Source organism: Branchiostoma lanceolatum, chromosome 9, assembly GCF_035083965.1.
Source record: "Branchiostoma lanceolatum isolate klBraLanc5 chromosome 9, klBraLanc5.hap2, whole genome shotgun sequence".
NCBI lineage: Eukaryota > Metazoa > Chordata > Leptocardii > Amphioxiformes > Branchiostomatidae > Branchiostoma > Branchiostoma lanceolatum.
Window position 1 is genome coordinate 16,523,757 of NC_089730.1, and position 21,394 is coordinate 16,545,150.

The 21,394-nt window shown below is 39.2% G+C and overlaps 1 long non-coding RNA gene across 1 annotated transcript in view; it reads left to right on the forward strand.

Annotated features, from left to right (window-relative positions):
* The window catches only part of LOC136442497 (uncharacterized), a 32,868-nt gene that overhangs the window by 5,299 nt on the left and 6,175 nt on the right, over positions 1-21,394 (forward strand). Inside the window, exon 2 of the long non-coding RNA XR_010757014.1 lies at positions 9,330-9,394. This is a non-coding gene — a long non-coding RNA (uncharacterized lncRNA). The remainder of the gene's footprint in view (positions 1-9,329; positions 9,395-21,394) is intronic.

Here is a 21,394-nt window from a genome sequence, read left to right on the forward strand (position 1 = left end):
CTTGCCGTATTGCTAGGTGTGAGGAGTGTTGGCATTGGTGGGTAATGGGGCGGTTGATGGGACTATTTGGCAGCTAATGTAGGAATAGTGAAGTGTGTTATTGACTTCAGCTACTTTCACTGGTTATAAATTGACTTATTGAGTTAGATGGATTGGTTTAGGGAATAAGGCTGCATTCTGAGAAAGAAGGATATTTATTGTACAACTCAGTTATAAAACATTAAAAGGTGCAGACACATGGCATTGTATAAAAAGATGGTGACTCACTAGGTCTTTTTACTCTTTTTGAGTGGTACACAACAATTTAGTTTTTTCTTGATTCCAATTCGCAGTGGTACTGACAGTAAAATCTGTATTTCGTACAAAAATCGTTTAAGAGAAGCAGAAGTATCTCATTTGTAGTTTTATTTTGCTACTGTATATTCGTTTTTAACAAACTTGAATGTTGTTTTTTCATGCAACAGACTATTGAAAACAGGGCTTCTTTGTTAGTTTGTAAATCATGCATCAATATTGTTTTACCTGTGTACTAGGTAGATACTAAACATGGAAAATGGAAAAGCCCTTATTTGTTCTAAATGCCTTACCAACAACAATAACAGAAGTGGAATGAATTAGAGAAAACCTGTAATAAATGTCTAGTATGCATCTTTAGAATTTCATGATTGAGTCAGAGTGTAGTTTCATCCCGTTTTAATTGGCTTAAACAGGCATTCAGCTTTATATTATTTTAGTGGTCATGAATATTCTTACCTAATGTGGTCCACGAAGGGTATGAATCTTTTAAAATGAGCTATAATTACGCTGCATTAACATTTATGGAGGATGAATGGATAGATATCTGTACACTAAGGCTTGCCAGATAAGTGGTGTTAGCAGTGAAAACATTTAGAAGTACTACATGTAAGAGGCATCGTTATTGACATGAAAATTGAGGTATATTTTTGGCGTGTCTGTCTGTGTGTATGTCTGTCTGTGTTTCCGGATTTTGTAGTCAGCATAACTCAAGGGTGTCCCTTAAAATTGTCTTCAATGTTTGGTCAGTGTCACTATTTTGCGTGTACACCATGGTGTTTCCTTAATTCTTTGGTACATGTATACATTAAAAGTACACTCTATTATGGCGCTTTACAGGTGATATATATATTAGCATGATATAATCAAAAACCATAAAATATTGCATATTTGTCTGCAGTTGTAAATGTTTTGGAATTCTAATTCCTTTGGATTATCACTTCAGATCCAATTGTCATTGTTGCATGTATAATTAATAACATGTAAAAGTTAATTGAACATCATGGCGAGAAAGCAATGACATTATCTATTCTATGTCCTGTTTGACCCCGTTTTCTTATTTCATCAGAAGATGTCAGTTTCTGTTCCCCAAACGTATCTTGTCATGACGTCATCTTCAAACCCAGGAGACTAGATAACGTAGTTAAGACTGCCTATATCCCGTAGTCTGGAAATGAGTCATTAGTTACTAATTAGGCGACAGATATGATTACTGGCGGATGTCTACTTCAAACCTCGTTAGAGAGGTAAGATTTGTAGAAGACATCACAGATAATCAGAAGATGTCTCAGATACTCTTATTGATGACTGTCTTGTCCAGACTAAGTAGGGTGGAAAGGGGTTTGTAAGGTTTGTTTTTAAAAACATTTAAGTGTGTGTGTGTGTGTGTGTGTGTGTGTGTGTGTGTGTGTGTGTGTGTGTGTGTGTGCGGATGTGAATGAACAGCATAACTCGAGAAGGCCTGGATGGATTGTATTGAAATTTGGTACATGTATATGTGCGTAGGTCTTGATGGGACCTGGAAATGATTAGATTTTGGACCCCCTTGTGGTATGTTATGGTACTGCAGCAGAACTTCCTGTTTTGATATCTCGTTTTGCTTTCTCTTCTTCACTTTCACCCTGCAAATGTAGCCTCCACTAGGCCTTCCTACGGGCGTATGGATCTTAGAATTTGGTAAGAAAGGGAATAATTAGTCAGTAAAGTCAGTCCACAGTAAGGTCAATAAGACCCCGTTCATACTAAATCGCGTAAATCGCGAAATCGCCGAAATCGCGATAATGTGGCTTAGTATGAATGCTCCAAATCGCATTTGAAATCGCCCGAAATCGCTCTCCGCGAAACCACCTCCGGAGGTGGTTTACTCGCGATTTGCCTGCATTCCGACTTAGTATGAACGCTCGAAATCGCCTTGATACGCGTTGGGCGCTTTACTTTGCATATTGACCCTGTCATGGGTCAAGGGGTCACCTGCAAATTCAGCCTTTCCGCTCATTATACAATGTTCATCTACCTCCTAGCTTGTTGGAATATTACGTCGAATGCGGCGGAAATATGTCAGAATCGGGCGGCGATTTGCGCGATTTAGTATGAACGGGGTCTAACTGCGTTTGCAAATGAAACCCTATGGTAGCCAAACTACCCTGGCAAATATTCTTCCTACAGTTGGCATAGTTAGTCTGGTAGAGGCTACTGTAAGTGATAGTGAAGCATGTCTCTTGAATCGATGGCACGACTCTTGAAGGATTCAGTAAGTAGGATCTGTCTGATAAGACAGGAATGTGTGGTGCAGCATGACTTCTCAAGCATGCAGACAGACCAAACACTCTGTCACCATCCTGATCCAACCGGCTTTACATTGTAACTGCCTACATGTATGTACAGTCTGTATTACAACTACAGACAAATCATGTACAGATGAGATGGTGACGTAAAGCTGACAGCCTCGTGTATGAGGGAGCTTCATGCGTGAAACCTCTGCACGTAAAAGAACCCAACACACTTATCGAGAAGAGTAGGCTCCACCGGGTGTGCTTGGCTAAAAAAAAGTGAGCCATAGCGAAGCCGCATTGCAATACGTGCTACTTGAAAAAGCATCATGCTTCAAAATTGAGGATGACTGCTTTATCATTTTTAATGATTCAATATTCTTATTGTGAAACATTGAATTCTTCACAACTCGAGGAATTCTCTGGGAATTTGGAAATCAATTGACAACAGATAATGTCATTTGGATGTAGCTTTTTTATCCAGTTTGAATGTAGTTAGTAATGAAAACTTCTGAACTGGCAAAATAATGTTTCACATGTTATTCTGAATCTCAAATGCAGATATTCCATTTAGCATCCTTGGTGTGTTGTCTTTGTAGAATAGGTCAATTTTTTAGTCCGAATATGTTTACACATGGCTAGGTGTTTCTGAAAACAGCCTACATATTGACAATGGTTCCTTTGACTTTAGGCTGCCTAAGACGGTATAGAGAGTTTCTCGGGCATGAGGAAACAGTCAACAGACTAGAGCCTTAAAGATTAAGAAAGGGAAAAGCGCAGACGTAGATGTCAGTGTGTAAATAGAGGGAGGAAATCTTGGTGAGGTAGGGCCTGTTTGTCACCCAAAAATCATGACCATAGCTTGCATAGAACATGAGATAACAGAATTTCTGCTGCAGTACCAAGAAAGCAGCTAAGGGGCCCAAAATCTAATAATTTCTTCGATAGAACATGACCTAACCTCATACCAAGTTTCATGACAATCCTTCCATAGCGTCTTGGGTTATGCTGCTAAACCACACATCCAATTTTGACAAAAAAATATTCTTTTGCTCTGTTTCTAGGATGTACTAACTACTCTAGAGCAGGGCAAGCCTTGTACCAATTGTCCATAATCCATACACATTTCCAAGCCTGACAGAATTGTGTTATAATGTGGCGAGGAAGACATGCTAAATGGGTCACCTTTGTCAGAAGTATTTCAGCTATGTCAGAAAATGGATGGCATCATCTGAATGACAACAGTCTGTGACAGGTGATTGTCTGCAGTGGGACAAAGCTCGTTATCTGCGTGAAGTCTTACTCTTTCTATGGATTCTTTGGAGTGAGGTAAAAGGGAATGTTGGGGGGGGGGGGGAACAAAAGCCCTTTTGGGTCCAGAATTTTCAATATGTTTCGAACTGTAACAGAATTTTTATTTTTCAATTTGTCTTAATTTTACTAACAAAATGTAAACCTTTTCATTGATACTTTCATTGACATAGCAGATCAGTTTTTGTTTCTTCTACTTTGGTACTTTCCAGTTAGTTTACTGATAGAGTTAGTTAACCACGAATTTAATGTCTCCAGTCTGTTTATTGCTATTATCCAAATCCCTCATTGATTGCAAAACCCTGATAAGCCAGACTCCTGGCTCAAAATAAGATTTGACTGAAAATCCAATCTTTTCATCAGGGGATTGTTTATGTCCAGTGTTGTGATAAAAAACAGTTTTATATCACCAATACTGCAGTGAATGTATACTGAAGGTAATCCTAAACTCTTTATCTAATGAATAAGTCTGATTCCTACCTTAGAATAAGATTTGAAGGAAAATCCAACCTTCTCATTAAGCATTATGCTTTTTTTGTTTCATCTTTTTATTCAAACTCGAACGCACTGATATTACGGTAATTGAGTACTGGGGTAATCCCCTATTGCATGACATTATGTGCTCACTTTCATTGTTGAAGGCAGGAGATATTAAGGCTTAAACCATTATCAGCATCACCCACAACAGTCCCTGATCCCACCCCATATGGCTGAAACCCAGCATTAGGCCACACCAATTTAATTTCTTGGTTAACAGATTTTTATTTTTCCCCAAAAAAAATTTTAGAAACAAAAAAATCATTAAAACAGAAGGTTTTGTTTTTAAATTTTTTTTTTTGTGGAAAATAAAAATCTGTTAACTGAGAAATTAAATTGGTGTGGCCTTGGGCCATGGTGATTTGAATGTATGTATGATATCAGCATGCGCATCAATTTCTGTCCTTTTCCAAAAAAAAATTAAAAATCAAGAACATACTATAAATCATATAAAGCAGTAGCTGCTGCAAAATGAGTAGATATATGCCGTAAATTGCCAAAAAATATATTGGAAAGTAGATGCTAATGTCGTAGAACGCCAAAGTCAATTCCAACGACAAAGGAGAAGAGGTGAAAGAACAAAATTGAAGAATCTATTGAGTATTGTTAGTTATATACCATTCCTGTCCAGTTAGGTTTTATAATGACGGCACCTTTTTTTGGGGGGGGATATTTTCTTTTGCACTCTGCATCAGTTTTTGGGATCCCAGATGATGTCATCCATATAATCGAATCGACACGGCCGTAGTGCCTGCCAGGTGCATGAAGTTCAACTGCAGCGCTTGTGTGTTTTTAGAGGTCAAAGGTACAAGTGCTGCTCACAGCATGTGGAAGATCAGCAGCTGGATATGTGGTGGGGGATTATTTGTTGGATTTCCATTGTTAAAAGGGTTGCTGAGTACGTTATGGGGACTGGTGTTAGCTGTCGTGTTTATCTGAAAAGTCCTGATGTAACTGGTTGTTTTACAGTTCCCTCACAACAAACAGGTAAGAAAAATATTGAACTTTTTAGAATTTCAAAATGAGAGGGACAAATTTGGCATGGTTGTTAACAAATGTTGTACAATTTGAAAAGATAATGGATGACTTTTATTGTTTAGGTTTTGGTCAATGAGAGTGTATACAAAATAGTATACTGTATTTAGGGGGAAGAGTGTAACTTCTAGCTGTTCTCTTTATACTTTATATGATTATAATATGTAGTATCAAGAATTGAAGGATTGTGATGTTCATTGTACATGAAAATTAAGGGAAGTTAGTTGACATGTAATACTATTGGGAATGGAAATTTGTTATGTCAAACATAGAGGTATGATTTTACAATATCAGGAAATTGTGTTCTTTCAACTTACCGTAATCGAATAATGTTAACTATGAATGAAATTTTGGACCGTTGTACTTTGAGGTAATGTCTGCCAAAATATTTTTTCTAGAGAGTTTTGCATTGTGGACGATTTAGATGATAAGTTTCAATGGTTGAACCATATGGGGCTTAGAAGTGCCGGTGTCAGTATCCATAAAACCGTTCCACCTTTATGAATGTCCTGTTCTATTTGCTCGTAATTGTAGGATGCATTTCAATAGCGTGTCTTCACGACTCATTTGGCAAAGTCCTGGTGTTCCCGACATGAATGATTGACCCAAACTCGGAGGCGTTCATCTTGTGCAGCTGTAGTCAGAGCTGTTTTCCAGGCCAAAGTGCAGAAGTCTTCATCGCAAACAATGAAGATACTAACCAGGGACTCTCACCATTGTGACCTACAGCGGGCATTGTGGCATGTGTCACACAAGTCAGGTCACGGTCTGTCGCGTAAAACCGTCCCACAACAATGGTGGCACCCGTTCCTTTCTCCCGCCTTTGTTCCCGTGTACTGCTGGATTTAATTTCTAGCGGCAGCCGTAGCCAACTGCATTAAACCGCTGTCTGACTTGATGCCTGTCCACAATGGTTAATTGAATTAACTCACAAAGGGGCAGTCTCCGGATGCTTCACCTAATTACGATAATTTTCGTCTCCCGTTCGACGCAGCGGGCTGGGGTCATCCCCGCCGCAAAAGTAGAATTGCGTTAATGTCATCCTTCGGGACGCAGAATCCATTTTGTTGGCAGTTTAAGTGATGCTATCGGTTGTTTAACTCATTCGGGCCATCGATCTTTCTCCGGACGCAGATGGCTTGGTTTGGCGAACCCCCATTGACGGGAGTTTGGTTGCCATGGAAACAGACCGGGAGGTCTTCGTATTCTTTCGTCCTCTTCTGACCTCGAGATCGCAATCATTGGACGTGGAATAATATCTGGACTTTTGTTAACTTTTATGCCAGTCTTTTAGATGAACAGGTTTTTTCTATGAGCTCTCTCAGAATCTTTTGACACTTATTAAATCATTCATGTATGGAACCATGATTATAACAAACCTGTCTATTTGGTGGGCTGTGTTTAATGTTATCTCAATGACAAATGGAGGTACAGTTTTTACTCTGTTTGCGTATGTGTGTGCGTGCCTCTCCGGCACAATATCCCAAGAACCTCTGGATGGATTGTGACGATATTTGATATGTAGGTAGGTGTTGTGGACCCGACGGTCAAGGTCGATTTTGGGCCTCCTGGTCGCTGACCTTGGTACTGCAGCAAAACTTTTTTTTGTATCTTCGGTCCTGGACATACAGTGGTATTGTTTACAGTGAGCCATTGACTGGCAGGGCCCTCCACCTCTTCTATTCACAGTACACGAGCACGGGTCACTCCGGTTCAGTCGGCTGCTGTACTGTAGGCACACATTTGTGTTTTCTCAGGATGAGTTCCGAAGGATTTGAGTCGTGATTGACACATGCCATTCACTCGGGCTCTCTTCTTTAGTTTATTGTTTACCAACAGATTTCGAGGACAACAAGAACAAGATGACTAGTCAGCAGCAACAATGTACTGTAAATGTAGAAATGTCCGCAGTGGTTTTATGTTCACGATTTTCGCATCGACCATTTCTGACCGCAAACTGAAAACCACTGTGAACATTTTTGTCCAATTATGTAGCAGTATGTGACTATAGCGTTGCAGCGAAATAAAAACCACGCTAACTTAAATGCATTTACAGTATTTCCCTTTCACCTATGCACCCTATTCTTTACTCCTCTGAAACTGTTAAAGATTATGGTCTATGAAAACAACAATTCAATAGGGAGGTGTGTCCAGATGATGTCCTCTGCCTACAGTGCAACCCTATCTCCGTACGATAATTTCGTGTCCGTAGATGTTGCCATGGCTACGAGTACGAGCCCCTTTGTTGAGAAAAGCTTGGTTTTCAATGAAGTTCTCACCTTTCCTTATTTGATGGTCTGGCTGTTCTCTCCTGTCCATCTTGCCCCTCCTCCCACAGACAATGGAGCCTGGCAGGCTGCCCCATCTATTGTCCATGCCTGGTTACACATGAGGCACAGAATGGTTAGGCATAAGAAAAAAAGTGTTTTGTTTCCGGTTTAGGTAAAGGGAAAAGTTAAGGTCGGTAGCTGGGTAGGGATTCTCTCTTTCTTATCTTTTTAAATTTTTTTAAAGATTTCGGCAAATACAGCTTAACATTGCAAAATTGGAATGCATCAGGACGCTGTTTTTTATACACTACATATTCATACATTTTAGAAGCACGAGTATACCAGTAAACTGAACAAAGAAGTACAATGTTTACTACACACTCTTACATCAACTGTTCAAAGACTAATATCTGTTAACCGAGTGAGAAATACATGAAGTCTGTAAGAAAATTTTCTAGCCTACTTAAACTCAAGATCTGTTTTGAATTTTCATCACTCAGATGTCAGATCAAAAATTTTATTTCCCTTGCCAGTGGTCGTCCCCCAAAAAAGGCTAGGGTCGGTCGGGTAACCGGAAACACAGAGGCTCTAGATTGACATTTGATTGACACATTTTCTTGAGATTTGTACTAATAAGCCATGACTTGCAATGAATGACTTTTCTACATCATACTTCAATGTCTGCTAGCCCAATTACAGACTGGGAGTTCGACTTGAAAAGGTGTAATTTTGGAGCCAGGAGCATTTAGCGTATTTCACGCATGTCATTCACTAGAAAACAGGGCATTGTTAATCCTGGTGAGAAAGTAAAATTTACATGATGTTTTGCTGTGAAAATAGTATTACAAAGAGCTATTAAAAAATGGTAAAGGTAGTCCCATATATATAGCCTTTTTGAGGCTGTAGAGGCAGTGAGTTGCTATTCACTGTGTCTAGGGCGAAGCCCAACCCTCTCCTTCTACCGCCTTTTAACTCCCCAACCGAAGTCATGTTGTAGCCATTTTTACACTTTGGAGTGAGGAAAGTCAACATGTAAAGTGCCTTTCCCAAGGGCACAACATCAGTGCCATGTTAGGGAAATCGAACCCAGGACCTCTGGGTTTCTGGGCCAAACACCCTAACCGTTACACCAACACAATGCCACATAACACTGTGTTTACGTCCACACATAACCAGATACGCAGCATTACATGGTAAGGGATAATGGATAAAGACCCATTGTCACATCTGGACGACCTATTCTTGATGGCCTGCTGGATTTCAATCAGTTTCCACCCCCTCCTGCTACAACCCATGTATTTTCCACTGAGTTGCTCTCAACTGATAGATCCCAAAATGCTAATGACATTTGGGGAAGGGTGGCTGATCCATTCACTGTTCTCTCCCCCCCTGGAACTTTTCATCTTTTCGTTTTCAGACATGAAAAGAAAAATTTGCATTTTGGGTATAACAGGTTTGGATATTATGAAGCTATTTTGTTTGTGTTCATTAATGATTAAGTGCCAACCATGTTGAAATCATACATGGGAAATCTCTTGAACTGGATGGAATATTAAGTTGATATTATATCATAATATTCATATCATACTGATTTAGATCTTCTTTATTACAGGAAGATGGATTGAACAAGTTGTTGCCAGAGACGCTTGCTAGATATAAGTTGGACAGTGTATGGAAGTAAGTATGCATATTATCTATTAGCATCTTAGGTATACTAATACTGCTGCATTTCTTTGCGTTAGGCTGAAAGACACCATTTTTTGCCGGTGCCAGTAAAGATATGGGTACAGATTTTCAGTAGAGTAATGAACAGGGATTATTCTGTATGTTTTTGTACTCAAAAGTTACTTATGTGTGAGATGTTAAGATAAGGGGGACTTAGGGGGAGGATCTCAAATACAGTACATGCAGTTATGAAATAAAACTTAGGGGGAGCAGTTGACTTGAAAAAAGTTTATGGAGCAGTGCAGAAGAGCCACCTAGCAGTGCAGTCCATAACAGCAGCCAACCTGTTGAATGACAACGGTCACCAGAGGCTGCTGGGATATGCTTTACAAGCCTTTGTCCTCTATTCAATTACCTCAAATTCAGCTTAGAGAAAAAGTATGAAACTTTGAAACCTCTCTGGTTCCCCGTAAAAGTAGTTGTGAAAGACAATGATGTAAGAGAACTGAAGTTGTGAAAAGACAAATTAAAACATTTAAAAAAGAACTGCACTTTCAAGTTTTTCAAGTCTTATTCATGAGAAAGAGAGCTCGACAATGTTCTATTCTGGTCTGCTTTTCACTTATTGTGACCAGTAACCCTGGTGCTCCTGACAATACTGTGGCCGCTGAGCACACTCCTATGAAGTGGTCAATTGAAAATTCTTCCCCCGTTGCTAGCCGAAAACCTGGGAAACCCAGGGTCAGATTATCCAGTGACTGAACCTTTTGAGCTGAAAACTATTATGGACCTGGTGCTTTTTGTCACATGAGCAAACCCAGTAGAACTGACCATTGAATGTTGACTGCATTGGGCCCAATATTTGTGATCTAAATTAAGGGGTGAGGGAAAAAGACATACACAGGGGATGACAGTGTTTGTTTGTATCTAATAGTCTGCAGTTTGAATAGATTGAAAGAGAATTTTTGGTTCTGTCAGAAACATGCCGATATAAAAACTCATTGTGGGAAAATCTTAATAGCTACAAACTGCTAGATACTTTTGAAAATGGAAACTACAGTCAAACCTGCCTAGGCGACCACCTTTTCAACGCGACCACCTGGCCATGGCGACCGCTTTTTCTCGGTCCCGAAAATTTTCCCCATTGGCACAAACATTAAGCTGCCTGCCCAAGGCGACCACCCGTCCAACGCGACCGCGACCGCCACGAATTTGGACCGCACAGAGCACAATCCCTGCCCATGGCGGCCGCCTAATTTTCAAGCGTGTGGTGACATCGGATCATTTTGCAGTCGGATTTCACGGAAATGTTTTCAAGACTTTAAAGGACAAAATAAGGACAAAAATGTATGGAATAGCTATGTTATATCATCGATTTCTCCATGAAGTGTTTAAATAGAACGTTCCCCCTATAAACATTGTAAAGAGAAATGTTTGTGATGTTGTTGTGCCTATCGTAATCTTATAGTTTACGGCAAACTCAGTTCGGTTTAAACTCAATTTTCAAAACGAATACGTAGTGCATGGCGTCAAAAAGTAAGATTTCACAGAAATTACTATCTATTTCTTGTATTTTCAATAAAAATGTGTCTTTGTCTTACTAAATTCCGCCGAAAAATGACTTCGCGGCGGGCAAAACATCGGGCGAGAAATGTTGTCCTTGGTCCCGACGCCATCTTGGATTTGGGCATTTTGGCGCGGCCCGGATTTGGTGTACCGCTGACCTTTCTAAAACACGATGCTTTTGTGTATGAACATTTACAAATACTCTAGTCATTGATGAAAATTGATATTCTTATTTTCTTTTTATTTACATGAATCTCACAAACCTTTATTGGACGCTGTGCGTTCTGCTGCACTGACTCATACCTTTCGGTGCGGTCGCACAGAGCTTGGCGGCGCGGCACGACGAAATTACACCGTTCCGTTTCATCTTCAGTTGTCAGATCGAAAACTTTTTGACCTTTTCATCCAGCGGTCGGTGCCCCAAAAAAGGCTGAGACCAGCAGGCGTTTTCTAGGGATCTGTCTTAGTCCTTAAAACTTCGATGATGTGCGTGTGTGTGTGTACTATTTAATGTAACGTGTGAATGCGGGAGGGCGCTGCGAGATCATCGAGGCAACCATTGTTTTGTAGTAAAAATTATGACGAAAATTTGTACACAATGTAGCGGTATACAATTATTACATCGATAACGGAAAATGCAATTTTTTTAGGGTCTTCCTGTCAATCAGAATTGAACCTGGTGGGGGTCATGCTGTCTAAATTCACATAATTTTCCATCCATTTACGTACTGTATTTGAAAACCTCGACCTGGAAACATGTGAGTAGAATCCTCTTCATGGCGACCACCTGTCCATCGCGACCGTTTTTGCTCGGTCCGCCGGGTGGTCGCCTTGGGCAGGTTTGACTGTACAAATGATATTGGTTGCTGGTAATATACAATATGGACATAATATTTTAGAAATACTTGAAAACACAATTTTTAATGGAACGGAATAATTATTCAAAGAATGTTTTTCTATAAAATGGGTCATAGAATATGTATGCTCATAGTTTGTACGTGATCAGGCAATAGTGCCAAATGTTAATTGTATTCCTGACACAGAAGCAAACGATTAAGATAAACAAAAATGTCACAGAATAATGCATACACCACGCTTCTTTTGCACACTTCTTTTTTTACACGTTTCTACAAAACACCCTCTAGTAATGAATTCCTGCTACACACTCTCATGACAGTGACTGAGTGAGGTACCCATTGTCATGATTCTCCCCTTGTCCAGCTTATTTCAATTTCTTCTCTTTTGTAAAGAAGAGGGAGGGTCAAACAGATGACCTGTCTCGACCTTTGACTTGGTGTTGTGACCTTGCTGACCTTGGGTTCCATTTTTTTCCCATGTCAATGTCACAGGGCTGTCAATCATATAGCAGGTATAGGGTGGACATTCAGGAGCAATTGCAAGGTCTTCATTGTGAGAAGCAGCATTGCAGTTATATAACTCTCTTCATACTTGCAAAGAAGGTAAAGCACCTCAGACTGAGGATGAAGCATGACGCTTTTCTGTGCAACGTGGCTTTGCTGCGGCTCGCGTATTTAGCCAAGCACACCGGGTCACCCCTACTCTTATCGATAAGTGTGTTGGGTTCTTTTATGTACAGAGGTTTGAAGCTTGAGGCTTATGCCTAAAGCTCCTAGCTCATACACTGGGCTGCTGGCTTTATGTCACCATCCAAAATGACGAATGCAATCCCTTGCCACATGTCCAAGCTGGGGTCCACAGTTGTTGGAAGTTTAAAGCTCAATTACACTGAATATCTTTGAAACTTAGAATACTTCATACAAGTATTATTCATACTCAGGGATCTCCCCAGAAATATATATCAGGATGGGGGGAGGGTGCCAGGCACAGGATACCTGTCTGGAGGGGGGAGGTCTGGAGGGGGGCGCACAACTCTCAAAAGGAGAGTGGCTGTTGCCTTTTGCCTTTTTCAGACATAATAACTCCTGCAACTTAAGCTTAACATCTGAAATTTCTAGTTTTGAGCAAAATTACAGGCTTTGCTGGGTAAAAATTGGAAAAAATACCCTAACTTTTAAAATCAACAGGATGGAGCTGGGATTAGAACAGGATGGAGGTGCGCCACTGTTCCATTCTTTAGGGAGATCCCTGATACTATGTATGTATGTTTTGAAGTGTAAGAGGCTAAGACAGAGCTCGAGAGGAACTACAAAAGGAGTCCTGAATTGTATATGATCTTTAACATTTTACAAGCTATTGCTTTTATTTTACAATATTATAAGTACTGATCTATGTTCTGGATTGTTAGAGTTGGCCTATTTTATCTATCACTAAGTGATAGCATTGACATATCTGTGAATGTAGGCTCTGAGTGCTTTGGTGTTTCCCTGCCCTGTGTAATAATCGGTGACAATAGGTATAAAAAGTTGTCACTAATGCAGGGTGAGGCTTGAGTTAATACAGAGATAAACACAGAGAGGGAATTCCTGTGTGGTCTTTCAGCCCTCTCTTTTGGTAACCATTGGTAACAGGATTATTCACTCTCATTGGTTAATCTTTTATCTGACAGCTAATCAAGTTTAGTCCCTCACTTATTCTCATTGGTTAATCTTATATGTGATAGCTAATCGAGTTTAGTACCTCACTTAGCAATCCTGATTCCACAGTGATCTAACTGTTGGATTCCTAACCAGTTTGCAGAAGAAAACGTCTTATGGCAACTTGTATGTATGTGTGTATGTATGTAAAATGGTATGTATACTTGAAGGATGTCTTGTTCAATAGTTGTCATGCATCCTCATTGAAATATGTAGGTAGGAATAGTGTGACTATCCTCAAATATGGGACCTCCATTTAACGTCCTATCCGAGGGACGTCCCTAACTGAAGCTAGGTACTCATTTTCACCTGAGTGAAGTGAGGAAATTCGTGTTAAGGGCCTTTTCCAAGGGCACAACATTGGGGGCACAACATCGGACATGTCAGGGGATTCGAACCCCAGGATCTCTGGGTTTTGAGCTAAACACCCTACTTTTACACCACATAAGCCAATGTTGTAACTGGTCCTCGGCTTCTGGGGGCTAGAAAAATACCGGAGTGGTTACTGGATATGCTAATGTGTTGTAAAAGTATCTTGTGGCGACAGACGGACTTTCCCTTTAAACCTGAGACCTCCTTACTGGATACACCCCACTACAACTAAACAAATGAAGGACTACACGGCAGTTGGGCCCAATTGATAATAGTCTCCTCTAAGTGGAGAGTGTTGAAAATCCTGCTCGACTGTTCCTACGTTCCCTTTGTTATACTATCTCTCTTACCTTTCTTTCACCTTTGTTTGTACAAACTGGAAAAACCGAATAAGGTTTCAACAAAGGAAAAGTAACTTTGCTATTAGTTTGCCTTAAGTTGTTTTCCTTTAGCTTAGTCAAGACTTACTCAAGAGTTCTCAGAATGGATGTGCAGAAAGATGGCATGTTTGTCTTAGAAACTTTGTTTTGAAGTTCTAACAGGTATTGTATGATATCTTAGCCATGATGTTATTCAAAACATTCTAAGTGTAATTTGAGACTTCAATGGTCAACTTCATCTTTACATTTTCTATTGTAAGTGTCGGCAGTGTCTGAAAGATTAGTCCGGACATTATATCTCCCGTGTACACTTAATTGTTTCTTCTTTCCATGCTTGAAAGGCATTTAAAAACTCCCCACTCTGGATTTATTTTCCTTTACCTTCTATCAGGAACATTAATGCATGGTGTTGAAAAATATCAGAGCCAATCCCCCAACAACTAGCGTTACCTGTCAACTATATTGTTGGGATGTTTCCTCTCCGAATTGTCTGCATTATCAAGTCGTTTTCTCTAGCAGAAGCATCTAGCACGTGAGTGTCCAGCATTGGAAAGGTAGACGTTATTTGGAACATTTTGGGTTTATTTTACGGTAGTTTTTGTATGTATGTGTGTGTGTGTGTATGTATGTATGTGGATGAACAGCATAACTCAAGAAGGCCTGGGTAGATTGTCTTGATATTTGGTAAGTGGGTAGGTCTTGATAAGACTTGGAAATGATTAGATTTCAGGTGCCCTAGCAACTTGTTACAGTACTGCAGTTGAAGTTCCGATTTTTATACCTCATGTTCTGGACATGCCATGGTCGTGATTTCTGAGTGGTAGATAGCTTGTTTGATATGCTTCTCTTAAAAACTGTGATACTGTTTTTCTTTACTTTCAAGTTCGTAGACTCCTTGGCTATTTTCTAAGTGGAGGTGGTAACAAGATGATGTGCCACGCACAGTGTCTTTAACTTTAAGTACCTCTTTGTCTTGCTGTCTCCTTCTTGCTCCTTCAGATGCTGTCCTTCGTAGCACTTCAAAGAAAACTATCAGATCTAGTTAAGAAGTTTGTCTGGAAGGAGTCACAAAGACCTCCTTGTTGGAGCCAAGTTCACTGGTAGGTTCCAAATCTAAAATGCCCCCAGTATGTCAAAAGTCAGACCACACAACTGCAGTTTATTTGTTCTACCTTCACAGTAAAGGTTTTGGCTATCTTTGTACTTGTGGTAGCTGAAAGGAGAGACAGTTTTGGGGGACCTCAGCGATACCCCCTTCATTTTATAGAGACTAATTGTTCCCAATTGCCTCAGAATTGCTGAAGTGAAGAGCTTAGTACAACTTATTTGGGGCTGCATACACAGTGTAGTGTGTGTGTTCAGGCAACTTCTTGGCAAAGTTACCTAATAATTCCCCCTTTGTCTTTATGATAAAGTTGTGCATTTAAATTTTCATTTTGAGAAGGTAGCCCTTGTTTTCTTATCCTTAAAGTTATGGACAGATTGGCAGTGGTTTTCATAAAGTTAAAAGCAAGCTTAAGGAAGAAAGATAAAACTTAAAAAAGTAACTCTCCACCTTGCATACACTGTTTCCCTTCTTACTAGCCATTCAAGGACTGTCTTATTAGTCATACACATGTAACGTCTTAGACAAATCTTGAAAGAAATAAGAAGACCTAAGGAAAAGATGGCCAAGCAGTGATGCAGTATTGTAAGAAAACTGTCTGGTGATATTTGTGCGCCCTTGTCTGACCAGACAAGGAAAAAGCACTTGTTTCGAAAGACCTTGTGGAGTTTTCAAGGTGAGTCACTTCTGTGTGTGTTTTTTTTTTGAGGGGGGGGGGGGGAACTTCTTTAACGAACCATCCCTAAAAGGAGTTACTGTTGCAGAAAGAGATAAGTCAGTGTACAGGAAAGCAATCCTTATATGCACTGAGAATCTGTTATGTCTTTGTAGTCTTGAAGCATTTGTGGTTATCAAAAGTGAAGAAGGGCTAAAAAAAGATGGAGTATAGTTTTTGGTTATCATTTAAAAGATGATGCATACCAAGCATTGACTTACTTATGCCTCAGTCAAGTGTGACTCTGTCTTGTCTTTAAAGCTTTGTCGTTTTTATCTATGGAATAATATTGATGTGAGTCTTTTAGGGCAAAATGTTAGTCAAAGAGTAGAACTGTCTGTTTGCCAAGACTTTATCTCTCTACAGGGACGTTGTGAAGTGTAAATAGTGAGAAGTCAGGAGGGTGATGTCATGTTTATATAATCAGTGTGTGTCACAACCTTTAGATCACATGAATCTGAACCATGACATCATTAACTGTTTTCATAAAAACATCATTTTCAGAACTGTTTCCCATTAGTATGTCTTCTGGGAGTGGCTTTGACTCTTTTGTTGTGTCAGGTGCAGAGGTTTGAGGCTTACCCCTGAAGCTCCCTCATACACTGCCGGCTTTATGTCACCATCCGAAATGACGAATGCAATCCCTTACAACATGTCCAAGCTGGAGCCGACCCTAGGATCGAAATCCGGCCCACGGATCCACTGAATTTCATCCATATGGCCAAGCAGCGGGGTTGCATTACTGCTTTTGTCCTGTAGTATATTTTTGGAGGATTATGTGGCCAGTGCGTGGTTTCCTGTGGTTACATACTGTCTGCAGAGTCTATAATGATATAAAAGAGAGCACTGTGCCACTCATGTTTTCGGTAGGAAGTGGCCTTTGGTTTCTCCCGAAACTGATGTCAGATTTGGACAGAGAGCATTTTGTGCTGAGAGAAGTGGATACCCTTGTCATTGGCAGAAAAGAATACTATAGGCAAGTTAGAGTCTTATAATTAAGTTTTGGGGCCTGCATACCCCTTTTCCTTAAGGCGTAGGCAGCCTATTTTCATTTCCCGTAATTCGTACCAAAAACCGTCTTGTTCAAGTAGTTCTTAGCGAGGCAACCAAATTTTGCGTAATTTCCCTCCTTGATTTTAGCGTAATACGTAGGGGGTTCAACTTCTTTTGAACTCAGTGTACTCCCCCTACAGGCCCTCAAGTTTTGCAAGGGGTCATAGTTGTTCCTTCTCCTGATTTGCTAAAAAAACTGTGACAGGCAGATAGATACAGAAATTTTGTTCATATGTTGTGAGTCATTGCATGTTCACCAAAATATTGGAAAGACACAGCATTTTAAAAACACATGTAAAAGTTTAGTCCTTGTCTATACAACTCTGCTGATGTTGGCTGGAATCTTGTTATCAAATGATTCCTCGGTCATGCGATGGGATAAGCTGGAAAAACAGAAGTTCCTGTTTTTGGATTCGGAAATGTTTTTTTCATTCACACTGTCCTTTTTGTCCGACTCAGTCGCTACTTAAGACTGTCCGTGACGAAAAGGAAAGTTACCAGACAGATCGTCAACGTGCAAACTTTCACTGAGTAAGCCTGTACAGAAATAGAGTTTTTACCTCATAGCAGCTGACTTAGCTTGGTGTTTGTTTGTTAGTATGTAGGTGGCAACAGAGATATAAAAGGAAGAAGCCAGGAAAAGGAGGCTTAATGTTTGCCTATGTAGGGAGAGCAAGACACAAATTTCTGGAAGCTCCTTTTTTGAGTTGGGAATCTTTCTGGACATTGATATGATTTGTATGAATGTGAGGTAAGATGTTATATTCGTTCAATACTTAAAAAATCAAAACTGAGTTGTTTTTTCTCTTAGTGCTTGTTTTGAAGTTTAGATAAGAAGTTTAGCACTAGAATACGCTAGAGATCCATGTTATCTGTTTTCCCTGTTACATTTATGTTTGGGACTTCAACTTTATTTGTTGAAATATAGAGATGTCAAGTAGGGATTAGGGGCAGGTAGGCTCAGCTTTGTTTAGTTTGTTGATTATCCTAGTAATGTACATGTATGCACGTTCTGTTTGTTCTTTCCATAAACTATTATACATCCTCATGCATGCAGGTGTGGGAAAGGCGTCATAAATTTGGTTTATCAGGTTCCGATCTGCTAATAAGTATTTCCTATCACACCTCAAATATTTACTCCTGTCAGAAAATCAGAGCCGGATGTTATTAGTGGTTAATTGTCTTTGTGCCCGGTGTGACTCTGCATACAGATTATAATGAATCGCGATTCACTGTGTCCTGGTGTCAAGTGTTCATATTGAATTTTAGATTTTTCCCATGCCTGCCAGTGTCTGTTTTGAATTTTAGTTTTTCCCCGTATTGTCATATTTTTAAAAAATCAGTTTGAATTGAATCTGTTTTTTCCCATATCTGCCAGTGTCTGTTTAGAATTTGAGTTTTTCCCCATATTGTAATATCTTTTATAAATCCGTTCGTATTGAATTTTTTTTCCATATCTTTTAGAAATCTGAAATTGTTGATATTAAATTTTTCCTATATCTTTCAAAAATCTGCAAGTGTTTGACAATGGTATACAATGTATTGAATTTCAGTCGTTTCCCCAATCTTTTAGAAATCTATCGATCTGCTTGATTTTGATTGTCGATTTGTTGAATTTTTTTCCCATATCTTACAGAAATCTGCCAGTTTTTGTATTGATTTTCATTTTCTTCCAATATCTTTTACGAATTTATCAGTTTTTGTATTAAATTTTAGTTTTATCCCGTATCTTTAAGAAATCTGTCATCAGAAGGTCTTTTTTCTGAGTTATAGACGCATACTTATGTATTACCTGAATATTTAGTGTGTGTCACTAGAGATTTGCAGTTAAGTTTCTCATGTCATATGTTCAAGTTATAATCTAATTGTGATATGACAATATAGGGCAATACATTTTGCTGTAATATGTGGCCTGCAGCAAAACATAAAGCATTTTCAAATAGTAGCAATCAGTATTTTATGTGTGTCACAGATGATGAGTTAAGGTTGATGAATGACTTCCTAGTGAAGATGATATCTGTATCTGATAAATTGGATGGAGGAAGATTTGTCATGCTCTCATTCCCAAGGTATTTGTAGTTTGTCAATGATGTCATGTGACTCATACCCAGGGCACTCAATGATGATCACTTGCTCTGCTTTATACATTGCAGTCAATAGTTGATGGTGTTAAGTAATACTACAGTCAAAACTGCCCAAGAAGACCATTCAGGGGACTGCTAAAATCTGGTCTATGTGGACAGGTGGTCACTATAGACAGAATTCTTATAATGCTTGTGCCAATAGGAAAAATTAGGGACTACAAATTTGGAGGTTTGTTCACCACATTTTCATAGATGTTTATGTTTTGTCCTAAAAATCCATATATGTATTTGGAGAAGTCATAGCTTACAAAATTAATGTATAAAACTGTTTAAGCAGATATCTAAATATGTAAAAGCCGGTGCCAATATGGAAAAGTTTGAGAAGAAATTTGAAAAAAAAAAGAATTTACCAGTACTGACAAGAAGATTTATTGTTTTTTGTATGATGAATTCTGTACCTCCATCTTTCTCCAGAGTAATGAGCTATATTTATGATAATTCAATGAATAATCATACTGCTTTATTGCCGTGAAATTCATCCTTTGTAAATGCTAAGTGAGTGTAATGTTCTACCATCAGCAGTACAGCTAGTGCTTTCAATTCAGTTGCTTAAATAGTACCTACTAGTTTTGATCTGTTAAGAAAAATCGACACCTTTCTACTGTATTAAAATGCTAGAAGATGTCATTAGAGATTAATTACAAACCCCCAAGGAAAGACAGAGGTTAATTACAAACCCCCAAGGAAAGACAGAGGTTTGGAGACCCCGACTTCATGAATTTTTAGGGCGCGCCATTAATGTTAATCAAGAAACGTAATGGCTGTTTCAATACAGAGCTCACCAATAGCCACTGCCTGTTCAAATTTGTCCTTTTCATACAATTTATGAAAGAAAAGAGACAAAATCGGTATTGAAATCTTTATTCTACTCATCCTTTAGGTTTATCGATTAGTTTGTAGATTATTGTAACAGTTGAATATGTAGTAATGTTTGGTTGTAAAGGTTTGTGAACAGTCATACCCAGCCAGCATAGTCAGTGGTTCTCCCCAGTGTATAATACTATAAACCCATTGACTACAAATCATGGACAGTCCCTGAATCTAGATCTGGCCTGTACCCAAACATTACACCCCTAGCTGCCTGGGTAGGGCTGCTACCAGCTTGCGGAATGTCGGTATGTACACGCAGTACATATTGAACTGCAATACGTGACCTCGCAAACAGACTTCATTGTACGGTTCCTACCAGAATAGATCCTTCCAGGAGTGGTCCTTTCCATATGAAGGTATGTTTGACCAAAGATTACGGCTTGTACTGGATTTAGAAGCGTTGTACATAGTTTAAACTATCGTTAAAGCCTTTTTTTGTGTCAACATAACGTTGGTATCATTGTGAACTTAAGAGTTTTGAGGTGAAGGTCATGTGTTGAGGATTTTTCTGTCATGCCATCGGGATCACAATGACATCTTGTTTATGTTAAGAATGCTTGCTTTAAATTCAAAGATGATAGCTGTTTCAAGGGAACTCATAACTATAGTAACAAATCCATAACATGCACCCACTGCAATGATGGAAAGACGACAATGTTTCTCTCTTATTGGAACTGATTAAAGTAAAGATACCTCATAACTGGTATTAATTTAACGTTGCCAAGTTTAAACATACAAAAACTGTATACTGCTTTAATAGTAACTGTAGTCGCAAAGAAAAAACAATCTGGTTTTGCTATGACATTTCTGAAATGTATTTATTTATTAAGCATAAATAAATTCAGGAAGGCTTGAAACATAAAAATTTTAGTACAGGTCAAGTTATATGGCCCTGATCAGCTGACACCACAAATTTTCCTCCATGATAGGATATCATATTGACCTGGTCACCATATAAAAGTATCATGCCCTGCTTTTAACTATCACTGTTAGAGTTTTATTACGAGGCAGTGAAATTGTCAGGCTGTCGCTTTGCAGTATTGCATTACAGCTGCTGTAGAATAAAGTTTTTGGAGCAAAAAGCAATTCACTGTGTAACATTACGCTTGTGCCATGAAGGTAATATAGGAACATTCTTCAAAATAGATTATTGGGTAATATCTATAAGGGGAAACTGTTGTATTGTAATGGAAGAGACATACATGCATGTAATTACAGTACAACCTGTGCAAGAAGACCACTCAGGGGACAG